Genomic DNA, 13,576 nt, shown 5'->3' with positions numbered 1-13,576 from the left:
TCCGTTTTGGTTTTAGAAGCAGATATTTCTCAATACCGGGTATACTCCCATTCACTCTGGTATATCCAAACGCAGCTCCTAGAACAACCGTGCTTCTGACTCTCTGATTCTGAACGCTGATTCGACTCCCTTAGTTAAGCAAACACCCAGCAGAGCAGTTTGAAAGATACGTTCGTTTTGTGTTTTAGACGGAGATTTACAGCTATTTCTTAAATGCCTGGATTTGGCTGGAAAATTGCGTTTTCCGCTTCTTCACAGAAAGTGTTTAGAACCTCCTGAAAACACACATCAGTTTAACTCTGTATGTTGAATGCACACGTTGAAGACCGTTCTGTTAGGTAGCTCCGTTTTGGTTTTAAAAGCATATATTCCTCAATACAGCGTTTACTCCCATTCACTCTGCTATATCCAAACCCAGCTCCTAGAACAAACCTGCTTCTCACTCTCTGATTCTGAAAGCGGATTCGACTCCCTTAGTTAAGCAAACACCCAGCAGATCAGTTTGAAAGATACGTTCGTTTTTTGTTTTAGACGGAGATTTACAGCTATTTTTTAAATGCCTTGATTTGGCCGGAAAAATGCGTTTTCTGCTTATTCACAGAAAAAGTTTAGAAACTCCTGCAAACACACATCAGTTTAACTCTGTAAATTGAATGCACACGTTGAAGACCGTTCTGTTAGGTAGCTCCGTTTCGGGTTTAGAAGCAGATATTTCTCAATACAGCGTTTACTCCCATTCACTCTGCTATATACAAACGGAGCTCCTAGAACAAACGTGCTTCTCACTCTCTGATTCTGAACGCGGATTCGACTCCCTTAGTTAAGCAAACACCCAGCAGAGTAGTTTGAAAGATACGTTCATTTTGTGTTTTAGACAGAATTATACAGCTATTTCTTAAATGCCTGGATTTGGCTGGAAAATCCGTTTTCCACTTTTTAACAGAAAGGGTTTATGAACTCCTGCAAACACACATCAGTGTAACTCTGTTAGTTGAATCCAATCTTTGAAGACCGTTCTGTTAGGTAGCTCCGTTTTGGTTTAAGAAGCAGATATTTCTCAATACAGGGTTTACTCCCATTCACTCTGCTATATCCAAACGCAGCTCCTAGAACAAACGTGCTTCTCACTCTCTGATTCTGAACGCGGATTCCACTCCCTTAGTTAAGCAAACACCCAGCAGAGCAGTTTGAAAGATACGTTCGTTTTGTGTTTTAGACGGAGATGTACAGCTATTTCTTAAATGCCTGGATTTGGCTGGAAAATTGCGTTTTCCACTTCTTCACAGAAAGGGATTAGAAACTCCTGCAAACACATATCAGTTTAACTCTGTAAGTTGAATGAACACGTTGAAGACCGTTCTGTTAGGTAGCTCCAGTTTGGTTTTAGAAGCAGATATTTCTCAACACAGCGTTTACTGCCATTCACTCTGCTATATACAAACGTATCTGCTAGAACAAACGTGCTTCTCACTGATTCTGAACGCGGATTCGACTCCCTTAGTTAAGCAAACACCCAGCAGGGCAGTTTGAAAAATACGTTCGTTTTGTGTTTTAGACGGAGATTTACAGCTATTACTTAAATGCCTGGATTTGGCTGGAAAAATGCATTTTCCGCTTCTTCACAGAAAGGGTTTAGAAACTCCTGCAAACACACATCAGTTTAACTCTGTAAGTTGAATGCACACTATGAAGACCGTTCTGTTAGGCAGCTCCGTTTTTGTTTTATTAGCAGATATTTCTCAATACAGCGTTTACTCCCATTCACTCTGGTATATCCAAACGCAGCTCCTAGAACAAACCTGCTTCTCACTGTCTGATTCTGAAGGCGGATTCAACTCCCTTAGTTAAGCAAACACCCAGCAGAGCAGTTTGAAAGATACGTTCGTTTTGTGTTTTAGACGGAGATTTATAGCTATTTCTTTAATGCCTGGATTTGGCTGGAAAAATGCGTTTTCCGCTTCTTCACAGAAAGGGTTTAGAAACTCCTGCAAACACACATCAGTTTAACTCTGTAAGTTGAATGCACACTTTGAAGACCGTTCTGTTAGGTAGCTCCGTTTTGGTTTTATGAGCAGGTATTTCTCAATACAGCGTGTACTCCCATTCACTCTGATATATCCAAACGCAGCTCTTAGAACAAACGTGCTTCTCACTCTCTGATTCTGAGGGCGGATTCGACTCCCTTAGTTAAGGAAACACCCAGCAGATCAGTTTGAAAAATACGTTCTTTTTTTGTTTTAGACGGAGATTTACAGCTATTTCTTAAATGCCTGGATTTGGCTGGAAAATTGCGTTTTCCTCTTCTTCACAGAAAGGGTTTAGAAACTCCTTCAAACACACATCAGTTTAACTGTGTAAGTTCAATGCACATGTTGAAGACCGTTCTGTTAGGTAGCTCCGTTTTGGTTTTATTAGCAGATAGTTCTCAATAAAGCGTTTACTCCCATTCACTCTGCTATATCCAAACGCAGCTTCTAGAACAAACGTGCTTCTCACTCTCTGATTCTGAACGCGGATTCGACTCTTTTAGTTAAGCAAACACCCAGTAGAGCAGTTTGAAAGATAGGTTCGTTTTGTGTTTTAGACGGAGATTTACAGCTATTTCTTAAATGCCTGGATTTGGCTGGAAAAAATGCGTTTTCCACTTTTTCACAGAAAGGGTTTAGAAACTCCTACTAACACACGTCAGTTTAACTCTGTAAGTTGAATGCACACGTTGAAGTCCGTTCTGTTAGGCAGCTCCGTTTTGGTTTTATTAGCAGATATTTCTCAATACAGCGTTTACTCCCATTCACTCTGCTATATACAAACGGAGCTCCTAGAACAAACGTGCTTCTCACTCTCTGATTCTGAACGCGGATTCGACTCCCTTAGTTAAGCAAACACCCATCAGAACAGTTTGAAAGATACGTTCGTTTTGTGTTTTAGACGGAGATTTACAGCTATTTCTTAAATGACTGGATTTGGCCGGAACAATGAGTTTTCCAGTTCTTCACAGAAATGGTTTAGAAACTCCTGCAAACACACATCAGTTTAACTCTGTAAGTTGTATGCACACGTTGAAGACCGTTCTGTTAGGTAGCTCCGTTTTGGTTTTAGAAGCAGATATTTCTCAATACAGCGTTCTGCTATATCCAAACGCAGCTCCTAGAACAAACGTGCTTCTCAGTCTAATTCTGAAGGCGGATTCGACTCCCTTAGTTAAGCAAACACCAAGAAGATCAGTTTGAAAGATACGTTCGTTTTGTGTTTTAGACGGAGAGTTACAGCTATTTGTTTAATGCCTGGATTTGGGTGGAAAAATGCGTTATCCTCTGCTTCACATAGAGGGTTTAGAAACTCCTGCAAACACACATCAGTTTAACTCTGTAAGTTGAATGCACACGTTGAAGACCGTTTTGTTAAGTAGCTCCGGTTTGGTTTTAGAAGCAGATATTTCTCAATACAGGGTTTACTCCCATTCACTCTGCTATATCGAAACGCAGTTCCTAGATGAATCGTGCTTCTCACTCTCTGATTCTCAACACGGATTCAACTCCCTTAGTTAAGCAAACACCCAGCAGAGCAGTTTGAAAGATACGTTCGTTTTGAGATTTAGACGGAGATTTACAGCTATTTCTTAAATGCCTGGATTTGGCTGGAAAAATGCGTTTTCCACTTCTTCACAGAAAGGGTTTAGAAACTCCTGCAAACACACATCAGTTTTACTCTGTAAGTTGAATGCACACGTTGAAGACCGTTCTGTTAGGTAGCTCCGTTTTGGTTTTAGAAGCAGATATTTCTCAATACAGCGTTTACTCCCATTCACTCTGCTATCTCCAAACGCAGCTCCTGGAACAAACCTGCTTCTCACTCTCTGATTCTGAACGCGGATTCCACTCCCTTAGTTAAGCAAACACGCAGTAGAGCAGATTGAAAGATACGTTCGTTTTGTGTTTTAGACGGAGATTTACAGCTATTTCTTAAATGCCTGGATTTGGCTGGAAAAATGCGTTTTCCGCTTCTTCACAGAAAGAATTTAGAAACTCCTGCAAACACACATCAGTTTAACTCTGTAAGTTGAATGCACACGTTGAAGACCGTTCTTTTAGGTAGCTCCGTTTTGGTTTTAGAAGCAGATATTTCTCAATACAGCGTGTAATCCTATTCACTCTGCTATATCCAAACGCAGCTCCTAGAAGAAACCTGCTTCTCACTCTCTGATTCTGAACGCTGATTCAACTCCCTTAGTTAAGCAAACACGCAGAAGAGCAGTTTGACAGATACGTTCGTTTTGTGTTTTAGACGGAGATTTACAGCTATTTCTTAAATGCCTGGATTTGGCTGGAAAAATTCGTTTTCCGCTTCTTCACAGAAAGGGTTTAGAAACTCCTGCAAACACACATCAGTTTAACTCTGTAAGTTGAATGCACACGTTGAAGACCGTTCTGTTAGGTAGCTCCGTTTTGGTTTTAGAAGCAGATATTTCTCAAAACAGCGTTTTCTTTCATTCACTCATGTATATTCAAACGCAGTTCCTAGATGAAACGTGCTTCTCACTCTCTGATTCTGAACGCGGATTCAACTCCCTTAGTTAAGCAAACACCCAGCAGAGCAGTATGAAAGATACGTTCGTTTTGTGTTTTAGACGGAGATTTACAGCTATTTCTTAAATGGCTAGGTTTGGCTGGAAAAATGCGTTTTTCTCTTCTTCACAGAAAGGGTTTAGAAACTCCTGCAAACACACATCAGTTTAACTCTGTAAGTTGAATGCACACGTTGAAGACCGTTCTGTTAGGTAGCTCCGTTTTTTTTTAAGAAGCAGATATTTCTCAATACACGGCTTACTCCTATTCACTCAGCTATATCCAAACGCAGCTCCTAGAACAAACGTGCTTCTCACTCTCTGATTCTGAACGAGGATTCCACTCCCTTCGTTAAGCAAACACCCAGCAGAGCAGTTTGAAAGACACGTTCGTTTTGGGTTTTAGACGGAGATTTCAGCTATTTCTTAAATTCCTGGATTTGGCTGGAATATTGCGTTTTCCACTTCTTCACAGAAAGGGTTCAGAAAGTCCTGCAAACACACATCAGTTTAACTCTGTAAGTTGAATGCACACGTTGAAGACCGTTCTGTTAGGTAGCTCCGTTTTGGTTATAGAAGCAGATATTTCTCAACACAACGTTTACTCCCATTCACTCTGCTATATGCAAACGCAGCTCCTAGAACAAACCGGCTTCCCACTCTCTGATCCTGAAGGCGGATTCGACTCCCTTAGTTAAGCAAACACCCAGCAGAGTAGTTTGAAAGATACGTTCGTTTTGTGTTTTAGACGGAGATTTACAGCTATTTCTTAAATGCCTGGATTTGGCTGGAAAATTGCGTTTTCCACTTTTTCACAGAAAGTGTTTAGATACGTCTGCAAACACACATCAGTTTAGCTCTGTAAGTTGAATGCACACGTTGAAGACCGTTCTTTTAGGTAGCTCCGTTTTGGTTTTACAAGCAGATATTTCTCAATACAGCCTTTACTCCCATTCACTCTGCTATATCCAAACCCAGCTGCTAGAACAAACGTGCTTCTCACTCTCTGATTCTGAAGGCGAATTCGACTCCCTTAGTTAAGCAAACACCAAGCAGAGCAGTTTGAAAGATAGGTTCGTTTTGTGTTTTAGACGGAGGTTTACAGCTATTTCTTATATGCCTGGATTTGGCTGGAGAAATGCGTTTTCCGCTTCTTCACAGAAAGTGTTTAGAAACTCCTGCAAACACACATGAGTTTACCTCTGTAAGTTGAATGCACACGTTGAAGACCGTTCTGTTAGGTAGCTCCGTTTTGGTTTTAGAAGCAGATATTTCTCAATACAGCGTTTACTCCCATTCACTTTGCTATATCCAAACGAAGCTCCTAGACGAAACGTGCTTCTCTCTCTCTGATTCTGAACGCGGATTCGACTCCCTTAGTTAAGGAAACACCCAGTAGAGCCGTTTGGAAGATACGTTCGTTCTGTGTTTTAGACGGAGATTTACAGCTATATCTTAAATGCCTGGATTAGGCTGGAAAAATGCGTTTTCCTCTTCTTCACAGAAAGGGTTTAGAAATTCCTGCAAGCACACATCAGTTTATCTCTGTAAGTTGAATGCACACGTTGCAGACCGTTCTGTCAAGTAGCTCCATTTTGGTTTAAGAAGCAGATATTTCTCAATACAGCGTTTACTCCCATTCACTCTGCTATATCCAAACGTAGTTCCTAGACGAAACGTGCGTCTCACTCTCTGATTCTGAATGCGGATTTGACTCCCTTTGTTAAGCAAACACCCAGCAGAGCAGTTTGAAAATACGTTCGTTTTGTGTTTTAGACGGAGATTTACAGCTATTTTTTAATGCCTGGATTTGGCTGGAAAAATGAGTTTTTTGCTTCTTCACAGAAAGGGATTATAAACTCCTGCAAACACACATCAGTTTAAGTCTGTATGGTGAATGCTCACGTTGAAGACCGTTCTGTTAGGTAGCTCCGTTTTGGTTTTAGAAGCAGATATTTCTCAATAAAGCGTTTACTACCATTCACTCTGCTATATCCAAACGCAGCTCCTAGAACAACCCTGTTTCTCACTCTCTGATTCTGAACTCGGATTCGACTCCCTTAGTTAAGCAAACACCCAGCAGAGCAGTTTGAAAGATACGTTCGTTTTGTGTTTTAGACGGAGATTTACAGCTATTTCTTAAATGCCTGGATTTGGCTGGAAAATTGCGGTTTCCGCTTCTTTACAGAAAGGGTTTAGAAACTCCTGCAAACACACGTCAGTTTAACTCTGTAAGTTGAATGCACACGTTGAAGTCCGTTCTGTTAGGTAGCTCCGTTTTGGTTATACAAGCAGATATTTCTCAATACAGCGTTTACTCCCATTCACTCTGCTATATAAAAACGCAGCTCCCAGAACTAACATGCTTCTCACTCTCTGATTTTGAACGCGGATTCACCTTCTTCAGTTAAGCAAACACCCAGCAGAGCAGTTTGAAACATACGTTCGTTTTTTGTTTTAGACCGAAATTTACAGCTATTTCTTAAATTCCTGGATTTTGCTGGAAAATTGCGTCTTCCACTTCTTCACAGAAAGGGTTTAGAAACTCCTGCAAACACAGATCAGTTTAACTCTGTAAGTTAAATGCACACGTTGAAGACCGTTCTGTTAGGTAGCTCCGTTTTGGTTTTAGAAGCTGATATTTCTCAATACAGCGTTTACTCTCTTTCACTCTGCTATATCCAAACGCAGTTTCTAGAAGAAACGTGCTTCTCACTCTCTGATTCTGAACGCGGACTCAACTCCCTTAGTTAAGCAAAAACCCAGCAGAGCAGTTTGAAAGATACGTTCGTTTTGTGTTTTAGACGGAGATTTACAGCTATTTCTTGAATGCCTGGATTTGGCTGGAAAAATGCGTTTTCCACTTTTTCACAGAAAGGGTTTAGAAACTCCTGCAAACACACATCAGTTTAACTCTGTTAGTTGAATGCACACGTTAAAGACCGTTCTGTTAGGTAGCTCCGTTTTGGATTTAGAAGCAGATATCTCTCAATTCAGCGTTTACTCTCATTCACTCTGCTATCTCCAAACGCAGCTCCTAGAATAAACGTGCTTCTCACTGTCTGATTGTGAGTGCGGATATGACTTTCGTGGTTAAGCAAACACCCAGCAGAGCAATTTGAAAGAGACGTTCGTTTTGTGTTTTATACGGAGATTTACAGCTATTTTTTAAATGCCTGGATTTGGCTGGAAATTTGCGTTTTCCACTTCTTCACAGAAAGCCGTTAGAAACTCCTGCAAACACACATCAGTTTAACTCCGTAAGTTGAATCCACACGTTGAAGACCGTTCCGTTAGGTAGCTCCGTTTTGGTTTTAGAAGCAGATATCTCTCAATACATCGTTTACTCCCATTCACTCTGCTATATCCAAACGCAGCTCCTAGAACAAACGTGCTTCTCACTCTCTGATTCTGAACGCGGATTCAACACCCTTAGTTAAGCAAAGACGCAGCAGAGCAATTTGAAAGATATGTTCGTTATGTGTTTTATACTGAGATTTACAGCTATTTCTTAAATGCCTGGATTTGGCTGGAAAAATTCGTTTTCCGCTTCTTCACACAAAGGGTTTATAAACTCCTGCAAACGCACATCAGTTTATCTCTGTAAGTTGAATGCACACGTTGAAGACCGTTCTGTTAGGTAGCTTTTTTTTGGTTTTAGAGGCAGATATTTCTTAATACAGCGTTTAGTCCCATTCACTCTACTATATCCAAACGCAGCTCCCAGAAGACACGTGCTTCTCACTCTCTGATTCTGAATGCAGATTCAACTCACTTAGTTAAGCAAACACCCAGCAGAGCAGTTTGACAGATACGTTCGTTTTGTGTTTTCGACGGAGATTTACTGTTATTTCTTTTTTTTTTTTCTTTATTTTTTATTGGATTATAGGTGTTCGGGTACATGAGCAGAGCATGCAAGACAGTTGCGTAGGTACACACATGGCAGTGTGCTTTGCTTTTCTTCTCCCCTTCACCCACATTTGGCATTTCTCCCCAGTCTATCCCTCGCGACCTCCCACTCCCACTGGCCCTCCCATTTTCCCCCCAATAGACCCCAGTGATTAGTACTCCCCTTTCTGTGTCCATGTGTTCTCATTTTTCAATGACTGGAAATGCCTGGAAAAATGAGTTTTCCGCTTCTTCACAGAAAGGGTTTAGAAACTCCTGCAAACACACATCAATTTATCTTTGTAAGCTGAATGCACACGTTGAAGACCGTTCTGTTCGGTAGCTCCGTTTTGGTTTTTGAAGCAGATATTTCTCAATACAGCGTTTACTCCCATTCACTCTGCTATATGCATACGCAGCTCCTAGAACAAACGTGCTTCTCAGTCTCTGATTCTGAACGCGGATTCAACTCCCTTAGTTAAGCAAATACCCAGCAGAGCAGTTTTAAAGATACGTTCGTTTTGTGTTTCAGACAGAGATTTACATCTATTTATTAAATGCCTGGATTTGGCTGGAAAAATGCGTTTTCCGCTTCTTCTCAGAAAATGTTTAGAAACTTTTGCAAACACACATCAGTTTAACTATGTAAGTTGAATGCACACGTTGAAGACCGTTCTGTTAGGTAGCTCCGTTTTCGTTTTAGAAGCAGATATTTCTCAATACAGCGTTTACTCCCATTCACTCTGCTATATCCAAACGCAGCTCCTAGAACAAACGTGCTTCTCACTCTCTGATTCTGAACGCGGATTCGACTCCCTTAGTTAAGCAAACACCCAGCAGAGCAGTTTGAAAGATACGTTTGTTTTGTGTTTTAGACAGAGATTTACACCTATTTCTTAAATGCCTCTATTTGGCTGGAAAAATGCGTTTTCCGCTTCTTCACAGAAATGGTTTAGAAACTCCTGCAAACACACATCAGTTTAACTCTGTACGTTGAATGCACACGTTGATGACCGTTCTGTTAGGTAGCTCCGTTTTGGTTTTAGAAGCAAATATATCTCAATACAGCCTCTACTCCCATTCACTCTGCTATATACAAACGCAGCTCCTAGAACAAACATGCTTCTCACTCTCTGACTCTGAACGCGGATTCACCTCCCTTAGTTAAGCAAACACCCAGCAGAGCAGTTTGAAAAACACGTTCGTGGGAGGGGACTCAAGATGGCGCTGTGAGAACAACCCAGGATTGGAGCCCGCGTTGAATTCGCAAACGGTGAGTCAGTGCTGCATTTCCAGACTGATCTTTGTTGCCCACAGAACGGGGAAACTCCCAAGTATGAAAAGACACGGGACGCCAGGCAGTAGTTCTGCCTGGCGAAGCCGGCAGCAGGGGCGGCGGCGGCCGGCCCTACCCAGCAATCCCCACAGGGCGCGCTTTTCCGGGTGCCTTGTTGAACCGGCAACCTGAGACTTGAGAGGGCTGGACTTGAGACTGAACGAGACTTGCACAGTAGCCCAGCCCTGGGGATTGCAGGGACAGATCGTTTGGGATACCCAGTGGGACGAACAAAACCGCGATTTCAAACTATCCCGGGCAGACGGTCCGAGACGCTCTGTGGGGGAAGGGCGTCCACCACTACGGAGGCAACCTGCCCCAACTGATATACACGCCCACTGCTGAGGCAGCCAGCCGTTGCCGAGGCAACCCGCCCCAACTGAGATACACGCCCACTGCTGACGCAGCCAGCCGTTGCCGAGGCAACCCGTCCCGACTGAGATACACGCCCACTGCTGACGCAGCCTGCCGTTGCTGAGGCAACACGCTACAACGAAGAGACTCCGCCGCAGGGCGTGGCGGAGACAAGTGCAGAGCCGGCAGGAACAGCGCGAATCACACAACAGCAGGGCGGAGCCTCGGCAGCCAAACAGTGGCTAGTCTGCCTTTGAGCTGGGCAGGACACCTGATCGGACATCCAAAAATAAAGCCCAAACCCCTCAACACAGAGCATTTGAGAAAAAAAAAAAAGGGTTGTTTAATGAGCTGTGTTGCAGCAGAATCAAACATAGCAGCCTAACAGCCCTGAATGAACAACAGAATGCACAGCTCAGCAATTAAACCCCTATAAAGTACAAACTGTCTCCTCAAGCAGCTCCCTGACCCCTCTATATCCAAAAGACTGTCATTAGGCAGGCATCATCCTGGGACAAAGAGAGCAGAAAAAGAAACTGGTAGCATCCCTCGCTGTGCCACGGCTACTAGAGGTGCACCCCAGACAAGCAGGGTCTGGAGCAGACCTCAACAGTCGTACAGCGAAGGGTCTACACTGGTAGAAGGAGAACCAAGCAACAGAAATACTTCATCATCAACATTCTGGGTGTCCACTCAGAGACCCAAACGAAAAGTCAGCAACTACGCAGACGACCAGCGGACAAATCCACAAAGATGGGAAGAAACCAGCGCAAAAAGGAGGAAAACACCTGAAACCAGAACACATCGCCTCCTAGAAAGGACCAAAACTCCTCACCAGCAAGGGAACAAAGCTGGACGGAGAATGACTGTGACGAAATGACGGAATTAGACTTCAGAAGATGGATAATGAGAAACTTTTGTGAGCTAAAAGATCATGTATTAAATCAATGCAAAGAAACTAAGAACCTTGAAAAAAGATTTGAAAAAAGATTCGAGGAAATGATAACAAGAATGGATACCTTAGAGAGGAATATGAATGAATTAAAGGAGCTGAAAAACACAATACGAGAACTTCGCGAAGCAAACGCAAGTTTCAATAGCCGAATTGACCAAGCAGAAGAAAGAATATCTGAAGTCGAAGACCAACTCAATGAAATAAAACGAGAAACCAAGATCAGAGAAAAAAGCGCAAAAAGGAATGAACAAAGTCTCCAAGAAATGTGGGACTATGTGAAAAGACCTAACCTACGTTTGATAGGTGTACCAGAAGGGGACGAAGAGAATGAATCCCAGCTGGAAAATACTCTTCAGAACATCATCCAGGAAAATTTCCCCCACCTAGCAAGACAAGCCAACACTCAATTGCAGGAAATACAGAGAACACCACAAAGATATTCCGAAAGAAGAGCAACCCCAAGGCACATAATCGTCAGATTCAACAGGGTTGAAATAAAGGAGAGAATACTAAGGGCAGCCAGAGAGAAAGGTCGGGTCACCCACAAAGGGAAGCCCATCAGACTCACAGCAGATCTCTCGGCAGAAACACTACAAGCCAGAAGAGAGTGGGGGCCAATATTCAACATTCTTAAAGAAAAGAACTTTCAACCCAGAATTTCATATCCAGCCAAACTGAGCTTCAGAAGTGAAGGAAAAATAAAATCCTTTGCGAACAAGCAAGTACTCAGAGATTTTGTCACCACCAGGCCTGCTTTACAAGAGCTCCTAAAAGAGGCACTACACATAGAAAGGATCAATCAGTACCAGCCATTCCAAAAATCACACTGAATGCTAAAGAGCTTCAACATAATGAAGAATCTACAACAACTAACAGGCAAAACAGCCACTTAGAATCAAAATGGCAGTATCAAATTCACACATAACAATATTAACCCTAAATGTAAATGGACTAAATGCACCAATCAAAAGACACAGACTGGCAAATTGGATAAAAATCCAAAACCCATCAGTGTGCTGTATCCAGGAAACCCATCTCACATGCAAGGATACACAAAGGCTCAAAATAAAGGGATGGAGGAAGATTTACCAAGCTAATGGAAAGCAAAAAAAGCAGGAGTTGCAATTCTCATCTCTGATAAAATAGACTTTAAAGCAACAAAGATCAAAAGAGACAAAGAAGGCCATTACATAATGGTAAAAGGATCGATACAACAAGAAGAGCTAACGATTCTAAACATATATGGACCCAACACAGGAGCACCCAGATACATAAGGCAAGTTCTTAATGACTTACAGAAGGACTTAGACTCCCACACAATAATAGTGGGAGACTTTAACACTCCACTGTCAATACTAGACAGATCAACCAGACAGAAAATCAACAAGGATACCCAGGGCTTGAACTCAGACCTGGAGCAAGCAAACCTGATAGACATTTACAGAACTCTCCACCCCAAATCCACAGAATATACATTCTTCTCAGCACCACATCACACCTACTCTAAAATTGACCACATAATTGGAAGTAAAGCACTGCTCAACAAATGCAAAACAACTGAAATCATAACAAACAGCCTCTCAGACCATAGTGCAATCAAGTTAGAACTCAGAATTCAGAAACCGACCCAGAACCGCACAGCTTCATGGAAACTGAACAACTGGCTCTTGAATGTTGACTGGGTAAACAACGAAATGAAGGCAGAAATAAAGAAGTTCTTCGAAACCAATGAGAATGAAGACAGAACGTGCCAGAACCTCTGGGACACATTTAAAGCAGTCTCTAGAGGAAAGTATATAGCAATAAGTGCCCATATGAGGAGAATGGAGAGATCCAAAATTGACACCCTATCGTCAAAATTGAAAGAGCTAGAGGAGCAAGATCAAAAAAACTCAAAACCCAGCAGAAGACAAGAAATTACTAAGATCAGAGCTGAGCTGAAGGAGATTGAGACACGAAAAACCCTTCAAAAAATCAATAAATCCAAGAGCTGGTTTTTTGAAAAGATCAACAAAATAGACAGACCACTAGCCAGATTGATTAAAAATAAAAGAGAGAACAACCAAATAGATGCAATAAAAAATGATAAAGGGGAAATCACCACAGATTCCACAGAAATTCAAACCATCATCAGAGAATATTACAAACAACTCTATGCACATAAACTAGTAAACCTGGAAGAAATGGATAAATTCCCGGACTCCTGTGTCCTCCCAAGCCTAAACCAGGAGGAAGCTGAAACTATGAATAGACCAATAACAAGGTCTGAAGCTGAGGCAGCAATTAAGAGCCTACCACACAAAAAAGCCCGGGTCCAGATGGGTTCACAGCCGAATTCTACCAGACACACAGGGAGGAGCTGGTACCATTCCTTCTAAAACTATTTCAAACAATCCAAAAAGAGGGAATCCTTCCCAAATCATTTTATGAGACCAACATCATCCTGATACCAAAACCCGGCAGAGACCCAACGAGAAAA

Source organism: Callithrix jacchus, chromosome 13 (genome assembly GCF_049354715.1).
Source record: "Callithrix jacchus isolate 240 chromosome 13, calJac240_pri, whole genome shotgun sequence".
Taxonomy (NCBI): Eukaryota; Metazoa; Chordata; class Mammalia; order Primates; family Cebidae; genus Callithrix; species Callithrix jacchus.
Note: the sequence above shows the minus strand (reverse complement) of the source record.